The sequence below is a fragment of the Heterocephalus glaber genome, unplaced genomic scaffold (genome assembly GCF_053883595.1).
Source record: "Heterocephalus glaber isolate CG9 unplaced genomic scaffold, H.glaber_assembly_v1.0 deba00001481, whole genome shotgun sequence".
Lineage (NCBI taxonomy): Eukaryota > Metazoa > Chordata > Mammalia > Rodentia > Bathyergidae > Heterocephalus > Heterocephalus glaber.
This window is the reverse complement of record NW_028258317.1, coordinates 20,913,069-20,931,648: the sequence shown is the minus strand read 5'-3', so window position 1 is coordinate 20,931,648 and position 18,580 is coordinate 20,913,069. Positions and strand designations below refer to the sequence as shown.

Sequence of the window (18,580 nt, the reverse complement as noted above, 5' to 3'; positions counted from 1 at the left end):
TGTCTGATAACACCACTGCCAGGAAGAAACTCTAGACTGAGAAAAAGTGAAATCAGTTCCCCTGGTGTTTCACAGAATGGTTTGGAACTGGTGACATCATACCAGTCTGAGTCCTAGTTGGTTCTAGCTATCCATTTTTCATTATGCAGCAGTGTTAAATTCAAAGACAGAAAGCCATGCAAAAAGGAGAGTTTCCAACTCTCATGAGCTCTGTATGAGAATTAATCCATAGCTGCTACATGGAGTTATTGTCATCAGCTACATCATTGCCATAACATAGTTATTATCATTATTTATGTGACTCATTAGTCTGACTGGATAAAATTATTTTCTTTTAATTTATTTGACTTTTCTTCTTTCCTCTGGAGTACATGGACATTCTTCCATTTGTTTTTATTGGCTATGTCTTGTTTATAAATTCTTTATTCACATATTTATCCAATATTTCTAAGAGCTTTCAACCATTTCTTCCATTTAAAAGTTTTTCTTTTTCTTTTTTTTTAACAACTGGGGTCTCATTTTATTAAAAAACTTTTACACAGCAAAAGAAAACACCAACAGAGTGAACAGACAACCCACAGAACAAGAAAAATATTTTACCAGGTGTTTCTCAGACAAAGGACTAATATCTAGAACATATCAAGAACTCAAAAAAAATCAGACTCCCCCCTAATTTAAAGACACAATCCAAAAATGGGCATCTAAAATGAATAGACATTTCTCAGATGAAGAAATAATTTGAGAAATGCAAATTAAAGCAACACTGAGATTCCATCTCACTCTAGAAATAGTTATCATCAAGAAATTAACCAATAACAAATGCTAGTGAGGCTGTGGGGAAAAAGAACCCTTCTTCACTGTAGGAGGGAGTGTATACTGGTATAACCAATGTGTAAATCAGTATGGAGATTCCTCAAAAAACTAAAACTAGAGGTTCCATTTGACCCAACTGTTCCCCTTCTAGGTATCTTCCTGAAAAAGTTAAAAGCATCATAACATAGTGATATATGTGCACCCATGTTTATAGTAGCAGAATTTGTAATAGCTAAATCTTGGAAATAGCCCAGATGCCCATCAACAGATGAATGGATAAAGAAGATGTGGTTTTTATATACAATGGAGTACTACTCAGCCATAAAGAAAGATAAACTTGAGACACTTTTAGGAAAATGGATGCACCTTGAGAACATAATTTTAAGTGAAATCAGAGCCACAAGTTTAAATAGCGCACTCTTTCTTTTGTGTGAAAAGCCCAGAGGGTAAATAAGGATCAAAATGGATAAAAGACATTGGAAAGTAGCAAGAAAATGTTCAAGTGGAACAAGGGAGGTGGGAAGAGAAAGGGAAAGGAGGGACTAGAGATTTAAAAAAGTGAGATTAAAACTAGAGATTAAAATAAAAAAGAATGGAAGGAAAACAAAAGAAACACAGTTTTCTAAGGGGAGAGGGGAAAAAAGGTTGACGAGAAGGGAGGGGAATGGGAAAAAAGAGAATTAAGATATATTATGTACAGGAACAAATTCCCTATGGTGAATGTGATCATTATGTCTCATTATGTAAAACGTGTACCAATAAAATTTATTTTACAAAAAGGTTTAACATTTCTGATAGTGCCATACAATCTTCTATTTAGGTAATCCGCATTCTCTCATACTTTGACCAAGTATCTACCACAGCTGAATTTTTAAATGGTTACCACTTGTATGTGAGTCTTTAAAGCTGCTGCCTTTCCTTCATGGCTTACATTAGGGACCTACATGGTCTAAAGGGTCAAGCAGAAATTCATCCCCTCACTCTTAATTTTCATATGTGTAATTTTTTGAATGTGACTAGAAATATTTTACAATGTACCTCATATTTATAAGGCTGGAATTAATGAAAATGTGTGCATTTTACACAGAAAGATCAGGAAATTTGTAGTACAATTTTTATGATTAGACCTTGTAAATCTGGAGAAATATTTCTTCAATGGAAGACAGATGAAAGCTGGAAAGTTGGGGTCTTTAAATAAAACCTGAAACAGAAGCCTTAAAATGGATTCACCTTGACTCTATTTTAACAATGGTTCTGTACAGCACCCACAACTTCCTGAGATCGGGGTGGTGGAGGGAGATGGTTTGCTTTCCTGCCCAGTCTCTGCCACTCCCAAGTTGTTAACTTCTTCCCACTTTAGCTTCCAAAATTCTAAAATGAAGACACCGTCAGGTGCGGTGGCTGAGGCAGGAGCATCACAAATTTAAGCCCAGTCTGGGCAACCTGGTGAGACTTTGTCTTCAAACAAGAAAGAAGGGCTGGGGACGTAGCTCAGTGGGAAGGCCCTGGGTTCAAGCCCCAGTGCTGCTAAATAAATAAATAGGAAGTTCAGAGCCTGAAGGAAAAAAAAAACAATTTTTAACACTATGTCTCTGCTAATTGATAATGAACTGTGCTCAGAAAGGCTGGTTACCCTGACGTGACTACACTAAGACTCAGTGATGCATATCGCTGCCTTGGGCACGTTAAGGAAGAGACCTAACATCCCATGAGTTCTTTCAACACAGATCGCAAATATATGCCACATTTTGGTAATTTTTATATCTTTTCTCCTTGGGTAGGGACAGGGTTGATAAATTATTAAGAGAACTGCATTAGGTGTCCCAAGTCACATGTATGAGGAACTGCAAAATAATGAAAATAACAGCCATCGTTTCTGTAGACACACTATGTCCATGTTCAGTTTGCATTCATTTATCATTTTCTTCACATGATGTCTCTAGCACCAGAAATGTGACCATGCAGTTTCCGGATGAGATGACGAGCTGTACTGCCGACTTCCCAGACCACACTTGTACATGGCAGATCAGAGATGTGAATTCCAGCACCCTGAATTTAGGGTCCACACCCATCAAATTCACTGTTAATACATCAAGGATATTTGTTCTCACGATAAAGCAGTCACAGATTGAAGCTGCCTCTGACACAATATAACTCTGTGTATGCCTCAGTGGTTGAAGTCCTTGGAAAAGCTGAGACATGCTGGTGTATTTTCCATTTGAAGTAATGGGAACACGGGGTCTGGTGGTCCCTGAATCTGTCCTCTGATGCCCTCTCTGGAATAGATTAGATGTGGGCAGCAAGAGATACCTACGTACAAAGGTGTTTTATAAACTGTACAGTGCTGTCCCATCTACAGGTAAACTTGAGAGCAAACCCCCTTCATTGAAGGGGAATCCTCTGTGCAGTCAGGTCGTCACCTCTGATGCCTGGGTGAGGACAGGGGCAGAAAGCTCGGGCTCAGTCGGAGGTCTGTGGCTGGCTTGAGGATAGAATCTGTAGTCCCAGCACAGGCCTCTCTTTCCTTTTCTGTGTAATCTCATCTTTTATTGTTTCCGTGTTAGGGACGGAGCCCAGGGCCTTGTGCAGGCTAAGTTCGCATTCTTGAGTTCCACCCCTGACTGCTGTAACTTTGTCTTTTACAATATGACCAGTTTTCTGGTGCTGAGATCATTGTCCCCTTTCAAACAATTAATGGGTGATCCCAGTGGAATGGCTTTCTACCTCGCCCAGAACCTGGCTCTTGATGGAACAGGAGGGCCGAGGCTGGGTCGCTACAGTTCGTCTTGGTCACTTCTCTCTCGGGAAGACACCCACCGACTGAGAATCACCTCCTGGACCTTGATTCTCCTCAGACATTCTGGGAACTTCATGTCTTCATCTGTCATGGTGGAGGGTTTAATCAAGTGGCACAGCATAAGTTCCTTGGAGACATTGCCAGAAACTCTACTGAGGGTGGCCAGTGACTTCCAAGTGGAAGGTCTGCGGAGGGGGCCGGTGAAGCGCTTATCCACGAGCTCCACGATGACAGAATAGCTTGCATGGTAGAAGGGAGTGCCTTTCCGATATAGCAGCAGATCTGTCCCATACTTGAGCCCCGTCTTGGGCACCCAGTCTTTGCTCCGGAAGTAGTGGTAGGCCCCGTAGGTCGTCCTGAATGTGGGGTGAATTGCCGTGAACGCCTACCAGAGCTTCACGATCGTCAGGGGTTCCTTCTCATAGTAGACACTCAGACACCCCAGCGCACAGACTAGGAAGAAAGCCTCTTCCAGGCCGAGCTGCAGATACTCGAAGATCCTATAGGGGTTTCTTCTGCATATTAATCTCTTCCTTTGCACCAACTTTATGCTCTTCACCTCCTCCACTGCCTGGGTGTCTTCCCCCTTGCTCCTGCCGTTCGCTCCCTCCTCCACCAGCACAAACTCGGGGCCAGGCTCCCTCTCTCTGGCATGGAGGCTGCTGTCCAGAGGCAGAAGGCCACACAGTGGGCTAAGCGCATCCAGTACACAGCTGGAGACCCGGGACGCAGGTGCTGGGTCCTCTCCTGTGCACTGTCCGAAGCTGGCTGCAGCCAGTGGGCCAGGCCCAGAGCCCAGGCCAGGCTTTCCTGTCTCCTTCGTGGTTCCAGAGGCTCCATCCATCCCCAGAAGTCCCCCTGTCTCTGCCATGAGCCCAGCCCGAGGTCGCCCCTCTGCACTGCTCTCTCTGCCCAGATGCTCAAGTGGCCTTGTTTACTCCTCAAGGACTCGGCACACGGTGCTCTCATCCTGACCCTGTCTGCAAAGGAGATCTGCTGTCCACGACCGACGATGCTGGTACTTCTCTGAAGGGATGATGGGCATGTTTGTCTCCACATCTTTCCATTCAGCAGCCAGCTTGGGGTCCGACACTGAGAAGCTGGGCCGGCTTCTTGAGAGGTTGCCTTTTCCAAAATAGCCTTTCCCATACAGCTGCCCCATGTCTGCAGGGCTCCGCACAAGCACGTGGTTGTCGATCATCTCGGCACGGAATGCTCTGAATTCCTTCTGAGGACCTGGGTCCTGACCAAGTGGGATTGGCAGAGGAGACTCATAGCTCTCATACGCTCTTCTTTTCCTCTTTGGGGCATGGAACACAGCCTCCGCCATCCCTCAAGGGCAAGAGCTCTTTAAAGAAACGGTTAATAATACTCTGATCATTTATATCCCGTCTTGGGAAGCACTGTGGTCTGCCTCGGTCCACGTGCTCGCCGTCACCCGGCAACACCGCCTGGGGGCGGATCCCTCGGCCCTAAAAGTTTTTCTTGAAGACGTAATATGTGTCAGATAACATCTTAGAAACTCGAGATATATGATGTGTGAGCAAAAAATAAGTTGAAGGTTTAATTTTTTAAAAAATACATTAAAAGACACATTGCTATTAATTCTCTAAATACTCCTTCTCACTTCAAACACAATTATTCAACCATGCTTGACACTTTCTGAAGCAGTTCTGAAAGTCCTCTTTGTGAGTCTCTGTAGTTTCACTGTTGCGGCTGCCTGTATGTATTCTGAGAGAAATACATAGAAAATCAATAAGCTAAATACTCCAGGTAAGGAGTTGAAAAGATCAGTAGAATAAATTCAAATAATCTAAGAAAAGGAAAACAATAAAAATAGAAATTGATAGGATGGAAATGTGATGTCAAATAGGTAAATTTAACACATCCAAATGTAATATAAGAAACCAACTTGTTGAAATTTGTGTAGAGAAATATTTTAAAGAAGGTAATTCATGTTCTAATAATGAATTGAAAGATGAAGGAAATCAATACTATCAAATAAAAACTGGTTGGCATTTACATTTATCATAAAGAATAGAAACTGCATCAAGATGAGAGAAATTGGAAGCTTATTAAAAATTATTTACTACCCTGTGATCAACTTCTTTTTCCTTCACTCTGAAGTTTTGGGGATATACTGTATACATGGATAGTAAGGATGTGTTAATTAGATTGATTGCAGTAATCATTACACAGTGTTTATATATTTCAAATAATGACATCGAATACATTGAGTACAGTCAATCTTTATCAATTAAATATCTTCAAATAAAAAAGATTAATGATAAGAATATATAAATGACGAACATCCAATATGAGAAAGACAAATAGTGTAGAAAATTTTGTTAGTAAAAGAAACTTGAGATACGTGACATGATCAATAAATAAATTAAAGGTTTAACAAGAATGTAATAAAAGAGGAAATGTGACATTTAATCTCATAAAATGACATTTATTCTTTAATAGTTAGGAAGATATGAATAAAAATTCCTAAAAGATATTTTATCTGCATCAAGCCTAGGTACAAAGAGGTGGTTACACTGTGGCTCAGTAAGAACTCCCAACTTCCATTAATCAAAGAACCAATAAATATATCATGTCATTTTTACATAAAGGTGTAGATTGCAGCAATAAATTATGAGTAAATTCTGGTTTTATATGCTAAAATGAATTAATATTATATATAGTAATAATAGATAAAATATGCAAAAAATAATATTAGGAAATATAAGATGAGATCAGTTGCTCATGCGTACTATTAATTATTAAATCTAGAAAAATGATTTTCTTTGACATAAAGTTACAGAAGTAAATGAAGAAGATAATGTGAATAGGTAGGTATAAAATACCAATCTCAAAATACTAAAACTGTAGCATTATAATATATCAATTAAATAAAAGGCTTGAATAAAGAATATTAGAATTGATTCATGAAAGGAAATTATATGAGACAGAAGAGCCAACTCTATGCCATTTCCTAAGTCTGGTAGTTTCCTTTGCTTACCCGTTTCTCCATGCCACAGTTCTTAGTTGGTAGCTCTCTTGCATTGCTCACCTCTCAATGATAATTCATGAATTCAGACTCATTCTGTCCTGGAGCTCCATCATCTTCTAGATAAGGTTTTGATGAAAGAGAATATGTGGGGGAAAGAGCAGAGGGCATGTGAATAGAGAGGACAGAAGAGGAGGCTGGAGAAGGAGACAAATGATGAGACAGAAAATGAGAGTGAGAGATATTTTTATCAAAATGTGATTTACAGGAATGAAAAACATTGGCTTTCCCTCCAAGGGAAGAGTGTACACCAGTGTACTATATGAAAATAGGCAGCTCTTTAGCACGTAAGGAGATAAAATAAAATCCGAAAACTTGCTATGGAATCTTTTCTGATGAAAGTAAAAATCTTTCATATAAGCACTGAAGCAGAATATTAGAAAAAATCAAACTATGAACTAGTATCCATATGAGAACAGATAATATGAGCATTTTAAGTGAGGGAAATAGAATGAGCTGTGAAGGGAGGTTCAGGGGACTAGATGCTTTCACCTAGCTTGAAAGTGATCTCTGGCCAAAAACATAATGAGAGCATCACTGACAGGAAACTTTCAATGCCATAACCTGAGGCATCATCAGAAGGAAAGAACAGCCCTGGCATGAAGGAGCCACCTTCACAGTGAGAGGCAGCACTGCCTTACCAAGACGTCAGTGATGTAATGTGATGTGATGTGATCGCTCCAACTCCCTCCTGATGATTCACTGCCACTCTAGGACTCTAAGGGGTTGCTGGACCCTGAAAAAAATAGAGAAAATTGTGCATAATTACACTGAACCAGCCAAACACTTGAGAGACAGAAGCAAGTAGTCTTTTTCTTTTTTTTTCTTTTTTCTTTTTTTGTACCAGGGCTCGAACTTCAGTCCTTGCACTTGCATACCTGGCAGCAAAGCCACTGAGCTAAATCCCCGGCTGTGCAAGTATTCTTATAGGATAAGATTTATTCCCAGAAACATGTGAACATAAAAGCTTTGTTACAACCTGGGTTACATCACAGTTGTAATATATCCTTAGATTACTGATGTTCTTATGACTCTTTCTCTCCTATGATTAAAAGTGAACATCAAGATCAGTCCAAAAATGCATGAATGTGGCTCAGACCTCAGCTAGAATTTTTACAATATGTGACAATATGCGAGGCAAGGGATGTCAACTGGATAATTGGTCCTTAAAATGCATTATACATTATGCCACTATATTCACCATTTCACAGCATGCCCAGGAATAGTGGAGGAGGAGGAAGGGACTGGAGATTGATCTTACAAACTTGACGCTTAGTTTATGCAGCCTTTGTTCTGAAGGACTACAGCAGGACTTTGATTAATATAATATGGCTAACCATATAGACCTCCTACCATGTCGTCAAGGTGAACTTTGGGGCACATCTTGGAGTAAATTGTCTTCAAAGGTGATACAAATTTAAGAATCTCTTCTCCAATGCTGAAGATGTTCTCTGAGTAGAGATATTGTTAGAACATATTATATTATAGGAGGAATGAAGTGTTTCCACCAAAAATGATGAGCAATCACTTTAAAATTTTAGCTTTCAAACTTTTGTATTGCAATATCTAAACTTTTATACATATATACATACATACAGACTCTCTCAAATACAATTAATCCAAACAAAAGTTCTAAAGTTTTATTCCTATACCCTCCTGGATCATTGTTGCCTTTCTGGTAGAGTCCAGCCTCACTGGTGAACAACTGGTTTAGAGTCTCAGTCCACCTTTGTCTCAGTCCATCTTGATGTTCATTATATGCTCAAAGGAAAAACATCCTCAGTGATGTTAGCAGGCTGGTGAGCCATTCCAATAAGCATTTCTGTGCAAGTGGGGAAAGACTTTGACTGACTTGAGTGCTTTCATTTGTAGTCTTCCCTGCTGGGATCTCCACTTTACTCTGCACACTGTTCATTGCAACTACAAGCACAGAGTCACAGAACATATTTTGTTCCTGAAGTTAGAAGTAGGGTTTGCATTTCCTACACCCTTGTGTCACTGTAGTCCTTCCAATTTCTATTCAGCTTATCACTTTTGGAGGATTTGTAAGATTTTGTTCCAGATCCTGACCTATCTCCTACAGTATTTTATCACATGGAGAGATGATAAATCTGTAATCACATCATCCTCTACCTAATTTTCTCTGCCTTATTACTTGCAGAAATTCTTTATATTGAAGACCTGTGCATAGCACTCTTCCCAGTTTTCTGAAAATAGTAAATATATCTACATTTCTTCCATCATTTTGGAGAGAATTGGAGAGAAACGCTTGCTTAAAAACCCCCTGGAACTAGAAATCTCTGCTGTTGTATTTTATTCTTAAGCAAGGAAAAAATAGTTTAAGTAAAACAAATTCTTCTATTATGTCATAATGAAAATTGAGTGAATTATGTACAGTCCATGTAATTCAAACTATACGAATCCAATCTCTATGTGGATAATCATTTCTAATGCACACAGTGCGTTGTGAGAAAACCGTGGTGTGCTGGGACCATACTGTCCTCTCAGGTCTCTCTTTCCTCTAGTGTGTTATGCTCTTCTGTTTACCCAAATTGCTCTTACCTTGCTGTGCAAGTATTTCTGGTTCCTTTTTTTTTCTCCAACAATCAACTATTCATAGAATCAGATTTCATTTCTCTTTTTTTTGTTCATCCTTGTGAGAGTTTTTTTTTTATCCCAATGAGCTATGGGTTGTATCTAGGTGTTCATTTATGTGATCGGATGATTTATAGGAGAGTTTTAAAAGTATATCTAATAAAATTAATGCAAGAATAATATTAACATTAAGTTTCAAGTGTTTACTTTTATGAATTTGATCTACAATGTTCCCCAAAGACTCACAGTCAGAAGTGGGGCTTTCAGAAGACAGTTAAATCATAGAACCATTAAATTCATTGATAGCTATCCATTAATGAGTTCATTCACAGCTGAGGTAGGGCCCAGTGGGAAGAGGCAGTTCACTGGGATTGTCCCTTTAGAAAGGATGTATCTCTTCCTGACTCTCTTCCTATTCTCTCTGCTTCTGGCCACCATTGAGTTAAGCAGTTTTTCTCTACCAGGTCTCTCTGCCATCCTGTTTCTGCTTTCCAGTTAGCAGACAGTCTCCTGAAACTTCTGAAAAAATCTTTCAGTTGCAGGTATCACGTATTCTGTCACAGCCATTGAAAAGTAACTAATACACTTACCTAAAAAGGAGCATCTTCTTGTCAAACAACTGGATCCTTTCCCTACCATCTACAGTGCTTCTTTTGTTCTCAGATCATCACTTCTCTTCTGACTCTTTTAAATCCTGCTAAATAGTAGGAGGTTTTCCTTCATGGATACCTGTGTACATCTAGCTTGTTAGAGAGGAATGCTTGACTGCTCTGAAGGCAACCTGACAAGTACTATCTTAAAGAGAAAGCCACAGAGACTGTAGGAAATCAAAAGGTCCTGAAGACACCAGCACAGGAGGTACCAGAGATCCTGGAGACCTGAGTACTCACAGGCCTTCCTCAACAGTCCCTAAGACTGTGCCACTACACTTACCTTGACCTTTTCCAAGGAAAGAGCTGTGCAACACTCCAAGTTTTTTTTTCACAAGTCTCTGGGATTTTGGGTTTCCAGTTTGTTCAGTGGCACAATTTGACTGTACCTTTTGAAGTTTGCCAGCTGAAATGAACAATTTCATTAAATTCATTATAGATAACTGTCTTTAAACATCAGTTTTTATAGTCAAAGATTTCATTCTCAATTTTCAGATAGTTAATTAGTACTTTTTGGATTGTGATATAAGTCACTGTGTTCAAACCATTTCTGCAAATATTCTATTTTTGAACAAAAGACAAGGTTTAAAAATTATTTTCTTTCTGTGTGATACAAAAGCTCTGATGTATATAAACAAGTTACTTTAACTTCACTATTTTCTTAGTGATTGTTTTTTTCTCCTACTAAGTTAAGCTTTCTAGTTAGCAATATGTTAGGGGCAATTGAACAATGACTGCTGCTTGCAATGTGAAACTGGAAAGTAAGAGCACAATTTTTTTTTCTGGATCTGGCTGAGTTTATTGGCAAAGGAGAGTTACAACAAAATTCTTTGGCAAGATTTCATCAATCCATGCTGCTGGAATATGCCACGGTGGAGAACAATAGCATGAAGGAAAGAAACTATAAATTAAATATTTTTTTCTCAAAGAGGATTGAATATACGATGCTTTGCCAGATATTGTAACTGTGCCCAGAAATTAAATCACAAACCCAAAATGCAATTCCAAAGGAATGTCTCCACATTGGAATGAACTCTGCCACAGTGTTAGCAAGTTTATTTTTTATTATTTGAGGTTTTTTAACCTCACACTCTGCCATGACTAGACAGCTGGACCTGAAACACATAATCATTAGATTGATGACATTTTCAAACAGAGTAAATGGTTTTAATTAATGAGAGCTACAGTTCATGGGGAAGATGCTGAGACCCTTTTGCTTCACAGACATATTTCCATATCTGTGCATGAGTAGTCAAGCATGCATGTTTGGATTCTCACCACTATACATGTGCATAATTGGTGCACCTGCATCTTCCAATCCATACAGCATATCTAAGCTGACTAGTTCAATGAAAAGTTATTCATAACTTTCATGTTATGCAAGCAAAAAACACTGAAAGGAACCTAAGTAAAGGTAAAGGTCCAATGGCACATATATGGCTTATAGTATATGTACATATTTATAGGTTTTATATGTGAAAATACACAGAAATTCTCTCATAGATCTTAATAAAGCTATATAGGAATATCTATAAGTAGATAGATAGATAGATAATTAGATATGTAGAGAGGTAGAGAAGTAGATAGGAATAACATAGGAGAACTTTAATGAAATGTTTATAAAAAGTGTGATATACTCAGCATGATATTATACTCAGGAGTACATATTTTCCAACAGAGGCACCGCATTTTCTAGTTGATAGTTTGTAAATGAACAAGTATTTTAGGAGACAATTTTTTTTTTTTTTTGAAAACAAAAAGGCAAAACTATTTAATTTGGAAAAATGAAGGCCTAGAGAGAATAGTAATAAGCTTTTGTGAAATAATAAATAGTCTTAATGAAACCATCATAACTAGGTACATATCTAATGACTAATTTGGGGGGGCTTTTATTTCTTTCTGAGTTTCACCCTTTCTCTTTTTTTCATACTATTCATACTCTTCTCCAATATGATCTAAAATATAATTTTCTACCCAAAAATGTGTTCATAAATCATTAGTGATTTAAAATACTTATAATAATTGAATAACAACTATAATTTATGTCCTGGTCTGATCTTTGATCACTGTCCTCCTGGCCCTCCATTCTTTTCCATTTTTTAAGGATTTATTTAATTATTTCTTTATTATTTTTCTCCCTTCCCCTGCCCTCTCTTCAACTCCTGCATCCCTCCTTATTTACAGAGACTTTGCTTCTTTTTAAAAAAATTCTCATATTAATTCCATTCCCTTCTTTCCTTTCCTGACCCCTTCCCCTTTGACCTTTTTCTTCCTATTTCACATTATCTATTATACATTTTAGTCCTTATTTACACTTTCAGTTTCTGTACACTAGAGATGGTATTTACACATGTGTGTCCTATTTCACTTAAAAGTATAGCCTCAATGTGCATCCATTTTAGCTATAAATATCCAATTTCTCATTTTGTATGGCGGAATAGTACTCTATTTTATTTTTAAAAACCCCACATTTTCTTTATCCAGTCTCCAGTTGATGGGCATTTGGGCTGTTTCCGAGTTTTAGCTGTTACAAACTGTGCTGCTCTGAACATGGGTGCACATATAGCACTGTGGTATGATTCTTTTAATTTTTGGGGGAAAATATCCAGAAGGGGAAGAGCTGGGTCAAATGGGATTTCCAGTCCTAGTTCTTTGAGGTATGTCCATACTGATTTCCACAGTGGTTGCACCAGTCTACCCTCCCACCAGCAGTGGAGTAGTGTTCCTCTTTACCCACAGCCTGGCCAGCATTTGTTACTGGTTGATTTCTTGATAGTAAACATTCTTTCTGGGGTGAGGTGGAGTCTCAGTATTGTTTTCATTTGCATCTCTCCAATGACCAGTGATATTGAACATTTTTTCATATGTTTATTTGCTATTTCTACTTCTTTGTGTGAGAAATGTCTGTTCATTTCAGAAGGGCATTTTCAGATTGGGTCTTTAAATTTGAGAGGTCTGATTTTTTTTTTTTTTAAGTTCTTTATAAATTTGAGATAGTAGACCTTTGTCTAAGGGACCACTGGTGAAAATTTTTTCCCACACTGTGGGTTGTCTCTTCACACTGCTGGTGGTTTCTCTTGCTGTGTAGAAGCTTTTTAGTAAGAAGAGATCCCACTTGTTGTGCTAGTTCACGGATTATTTGTGCTAGTTCATGGGCAACTGAGGTTTTGTTCATAAAATCTTTTCCTACACTGATGTCTTCAAGAGTTCTAACTAACCCCTGTTTCAGGTGGTTCAGCATTTCTGTTTTAATATTTAGATCTTTAATCCATTTTGATTTTAGTTTAGTGCATGGTGAGAGATATAAGTCTAGTTTTAGTCTTTGGCAAGTTGAAACCCAATTTCTCCAGCACCATTTATTAAAGAGGCTATCTTTCATCCAGTGAGGGTGTTTGGGTCCTTTGTCAAAGATGAGGTGAATGAGTGTGTCTGGAGTTATTTCTATATCTTCTAATCTGTTCCACTCGTCCTCAGGTCTGTTTCTTTTGCCAGTACCATGCTGTTTTTATCACAATAGCTTTGAAGTATAGTTTCAAGTTGGGGGTTGTAATATCCCTGCCATGTCTCTGTTACTTAGAGTTGCTTTTGCTATTCTAGGTCTCTTCTTGTTCCAAATGAAGTTTTGGAGTGTTCTCACAAGGTACGTGAAGTACGCTGCTGGGATTTCAATTGGGATTGCATTGAATCTATATAGCAGTTTTGGAAGTATGGCCATTTTCACTATGTTGATCCTTCCTTCCCAGGAGCAAGGGATGTCTTTCCATTTTCTGATATCGTTTTCAATCTCTCTTTTCAGAGTGCCATAGTTTTCAGAGAAGGGGTCTTTGATTTCGTTTGTTAGGTTGATTCCTAGATAGTTCAGTTTTTTTGGATGCTATTGTGAAAGGAATTATTTGCCCTATTTCTCTCTTAGTTAGTCTGTTTTTCATGTAGAGGAAAGCTATTGATTTTTGTGTGTTGACCTTGTAACCAGCTACTTTGCTGAATTTGGTTATTAGGTCTAGAAGACTTTTGGTGGAGTTCTTGAGGTCTTCTATATAGAGTATCACGTCATCTGCAAATAAAGACAATTTGACTTCTCCATTTCCTATCTTTATTCCTTTTATTTCTTTCTCTTGTCTAATTGGCATGGCTAATGTTTCCAAAACTATATTGAACAGGAGTGGTGATAGTGGACATCCTTGTCTTGTTCTTGATTTTAGTGTGAAGGATTTGAGTTTTTGACCATTTAGTATGATATTGGCTGTTGGTTTTTCATAGATGGCTTTTATCAGATTGAGGTAGAGACCATCTATTCCAATTTTTTTGTAGGGCTTTTATCATAAATGCATGTTGGATTTTGTCAAATGCTTTGTCTGCATCTATTGAGATGATCATATGGTTTTTGTCTTTGGCTCTATTGATATAGTGTATTACATTGATTGATTTGCATATGTTGAGCCATCCCTGCATCCCTGGGATAAATCCCACTTGGTCAGGGTATATGATCTTCTTGATGATCTTCTGCATTGTGTGCACCAGTATCTTATTAACGATGTTTGCATCTATGTTCAGTAGTGAGAATGGCCTATAGTTCTCTTTTTGAGTTGAGTCTTTCTGTGCTTTGAGGATCAAGGTGACCCTTGCTTCCAGGAATGAATTCAGGAGTATTATTTCCCTTTCAATTTCATTAAAGAGTTTAAACAGGAGTGGCAGTAGTTCCTCTCTAAATGTCTTGTAGAATTCAGCAGTGAAGCCATCAGTACCTGGGCTTTTCTTCATTGGTAAATTTTTAATTACATTTTCAATTTCATTGATTGATATTGGGTCTTTTAGAATTAATAGGTCTTCTTCATTCAACTTTAGTAATTCATACATATCTAGGAATCTGTCCATTTCTTCTGTGTTTTCCATCTTACTGGTGTATAGGTTCTTAAAGTAGGTATTGATGACCCTCTGGATTTCTGCTGGGTCCATTGTAATTTCTTCCCTTTCATTCCTAATTGCATGGATTTGGGCCTTTTCTTTCCTTTTTCTTATAAGTTTGTCTATGGCTTCATCAATTTTGTTTATTCTTTCAAAGAACCAACTCTTGACTTCATTGATTTTTAGTATCAGTCTCTTAGTCTCCATTGCATTGATTTCTGCCCTGATCTTTATAATTTTTTCCTTCGTATGAGCTTTGAATTTTCCTGCTCTTCTTTTTCTAGAAGCTTGAGGCTCATCATCAGGTTGTGTAATTGAGCTCACTCTGTTTTCCTAATGTGAGTTTTCACTGCTATGAATTTCCTCCATAAGACTGCTTTCATTGTGTTCCATAGATTCCGATATGTTGTATTGTCATTTAATTGAAGGAACTGTCTGATTTCTTCTTTAATTTCCTCTGTGACCCATTGGATATTCAGGAGTATGTTGTTCAATTTCCATGCATTTATGAAATTTTTGCAGTTTCTTTTGCTATTGCTGTAGGAGACAAAATTGACTTAAGAACCTAGCTAGCCCTGCATATGTAACTTTACCAAACTATTTGATGTATTTTATTCAAACATGTATACATGTATAAATATCCCGTGAGTTAGTGGAAACTGAGATTGAATGGAAATCATTTCAATGAATTATTTCTTAAATTTATGATTATTTTGCTATCTTGTGACTTCCGGTGAAAGTTTAGTTATTAGAAAGATACATATTTTTGAAGGAAAATGATAGGTTTTGCTAGTTAATAAGGAAAAATTATATTTAATACCTATCATACTCAGTGTTTCTATAAAATATCATAAACTTGATTGTTTAGAAGAACAGAAATATAAAAAATTTAAAAAATTCTAGTGGCTTAGAATTTTAAAATGAAAGCTAAGTTCGTGTCTAGTGAGTATCCACTTTATAGCTCATAGATCACACCTTCTTGCTGCCTCCTCACATGGCAGAAGGGACTACATATTTCTTTGGAGTATCATTTATTTGGTCAGTAATCCCAGTCATGAAGGCTCTACTTTCCATTACCTTTATAAAAATAAAATAGACGATGATGAAAACATAGTGTTTAGTCATTGCTAGTTATTATTCAGTGTTTGGTTTTGTTTATAATTGTTGAATTCATTTGTTCTTTTAAAATCTTAACACAAAGAGATAAAGAGTAATGAACAAAAGGAATTATAGAGCAAAATAATTTTTGAGAAACTCTGTTGTTTGTTTGTGCTCTCTTCCAAATTCAGTTGTTACCAATGAGGTAGTATGAGCAGGCAGAGCCTTGAATAGCTGGTAAAGTCATGAAGGCTTCTCCCATGTCAGAGTGATCAGGGCCTTTATAAAGGACATTTAATGTGACCTTCCGCTAGCTTGTGCTTCTGCCTTCCACCCAGGGAGGGCACAGTATTCCTCTTCTCCACAGGATGCAACAGTAAGGCACAGCTCAGTAACAGTGAGCAGCCTGCACAAGACCCATGGCTACATAGTGAACCAGAGAGAACAGTGAGAAAGTAATTCCTTTTTAAAAATAAATGAACCAGAATTTAAATTTTACTTGTGCTTTCTGGGGCTAAACAATGATTTATTCTACAGCTTGGTTTTAGAACATTTGTATTAACCGAAATGAAACTTTCAAACTAAAATGTAACTTTCCAAGCTTTAAATAAGCCATGAATCAGAAGAGAAGGGTAATGCTTATTTTCCTCAGTGGTATTTTGGCAAAAAGAAAAAAATGATTCAAAATCTCAATTCAAATTTAACATTTAAAATATACAAATTTTCTAAATGTTATTATTTTAATTTTTAAAATATAGCTGTGTTCTACCAATTTTTCTTTTGGAAATATAATACCTTCATTTTTGGAAATTTGGGAAAACATCAGAACATATAAATAGAAGAAAATATATTTCACCCACATGATATAGAAAAGAAATCTTGCTGTATAGGAATCTTGTTCCTGTATCTCCATCTGGGTGTTGTCGTTATGCACATACTTGTGCCTACTCCAAGCACACTCAAAGACATGAACATTACTCATGCAACTAAATATACACATAGATAAAAATTGAACTATACTCATTACCTTGTATTTCAGGGTTTATTCCTAGGTAAATCTTATTTTTAATCACTAATTGAAATGAAATGTCTAGGTATTTATTTCAAATACAACTTGTTCAAGATCTCCCACATGCCATATAAAAGAGATGATCAACATATACAGTCAATGTTTAAATTTTTAAAAAGTTATTACAGTAGAGGGTACATTGTCATTAATCCACCTCAAAATCTCCCTTACTTAAGACACGTATGTCTTATCATTATTTTTTCCCATAAAATCTAATTTTTCAGGATTTATGTTTTTATTGATACATATTTGCAGTATATAATGATTACATTCCTCTTTGGAGTTGGTGCACCTCCAAACATAGTTTACATTTTTTCATCATCCCCTTCTCCTCTGCCCCTCCTTACATTTCTTAGAAGTAAATGGTGATTCTACTTTGAAAACTGCACAAGTCTTGCAACCCTAATCTTCTCAGATCCATAGGCAATTTGTATAAAGGACTGTTCTTTAACTGAAAACATCCTACAGTATTAGAAACAGTAACTGATGTGGCAATATAACATCAAAGGCAATAATTATGAGAAAAATTTACAAATTAAAATTAAAAGAAGTCATGGAATTAAATAACTGTGACATCAAATATTGCACCATGGTAACTCATTTAGTTTTGTTTTAGTACTTTAGATTGATTTTGAAGATGGTTTACAATTTACATTGATTTCAACCAAGTGAACATTATTTTTCAACTACCTTATGAGATATTATGTCATGTAAAAATCACATAATTTCATATACATTAAATTTTAAATTCTGAATATTTCAGTACTCTTATATTTCAATCTTCTTAGTGTCCTACTTTATGTATTTGGTGTAAATGAAGCTAATAGTCAAGAAAAGAAGGAATTATTCTCTAAATTCTGTTTCCAAGTTTTAAAATATGCCATTCTAGTAAAAGAAATATATAAATACCCTGTGAAAATACTATCATACAGTATTCTGTCTATGACTGGATATATTCCTTACCATTTCATTCTGCATGTATTGAGTAATTGAACATGGCCTCTTTTCTGCATTATTCCTGGTTCCCATCACTTGGGTATTTACAGCATCCAATCATCCCTTCTCCCCCGTTAACTAAACTAATGCTTCTGACAGTAGTATTATTATTTCAAAATTGAATTCAATCAGTTTTTTTCTCTTAGTCCTAATCATCAGTGTTTGGTGATGAGCATATTTTGACTTTGAATTCTTGATGCTCTCAGAATGGGTTCCCCTTTTTTCAGTTAGTAAATTATTCTCACTCTAAGTTCTGAAAACTAGTGAATCACAAAAGGGGTTCTAAGTTTCTAACTTGCCCTCTTTTGACATATTTGGGAAAAAATGAATATATATATATAAATATATATAGTGTATTTAACAATATATATAGTGTTTTACTGGGATTGAACTCAGGAACCCAGTAACTTTTTTGCACTGAGCATATCCCCAGTTGTTTTTTTTAATTTGTATTTTGAGACAGGGCCTCATTAAGTTGCTAAATCGCCCAGGCTGGGCTCCAACTTGTGACCCTCCTGCCTCAACCTCCACAGTACTAAAATTGCAGGCATGTGCCACCAGGCCTGACTCTATAATTTTTTCAGTGATTGACATAATAATTT

At 37.0% G+C, this 18,580-nt stretch overlaps 1 pseudogene; it reads right to left on the bottom strand.

The window, feature by feature from the left end:
- Positions 1-3,521: 3,521 nt before the first annotated feature.
- Positions 3,522-4,973, bottom strand: LOC101715504 (tRNA-splicing endonuclease subunit Sen2 pseudogene; annotated as a pseudogene).
- Positions 4,974-18,580: the final 13,607 nt, after the last annotated feature.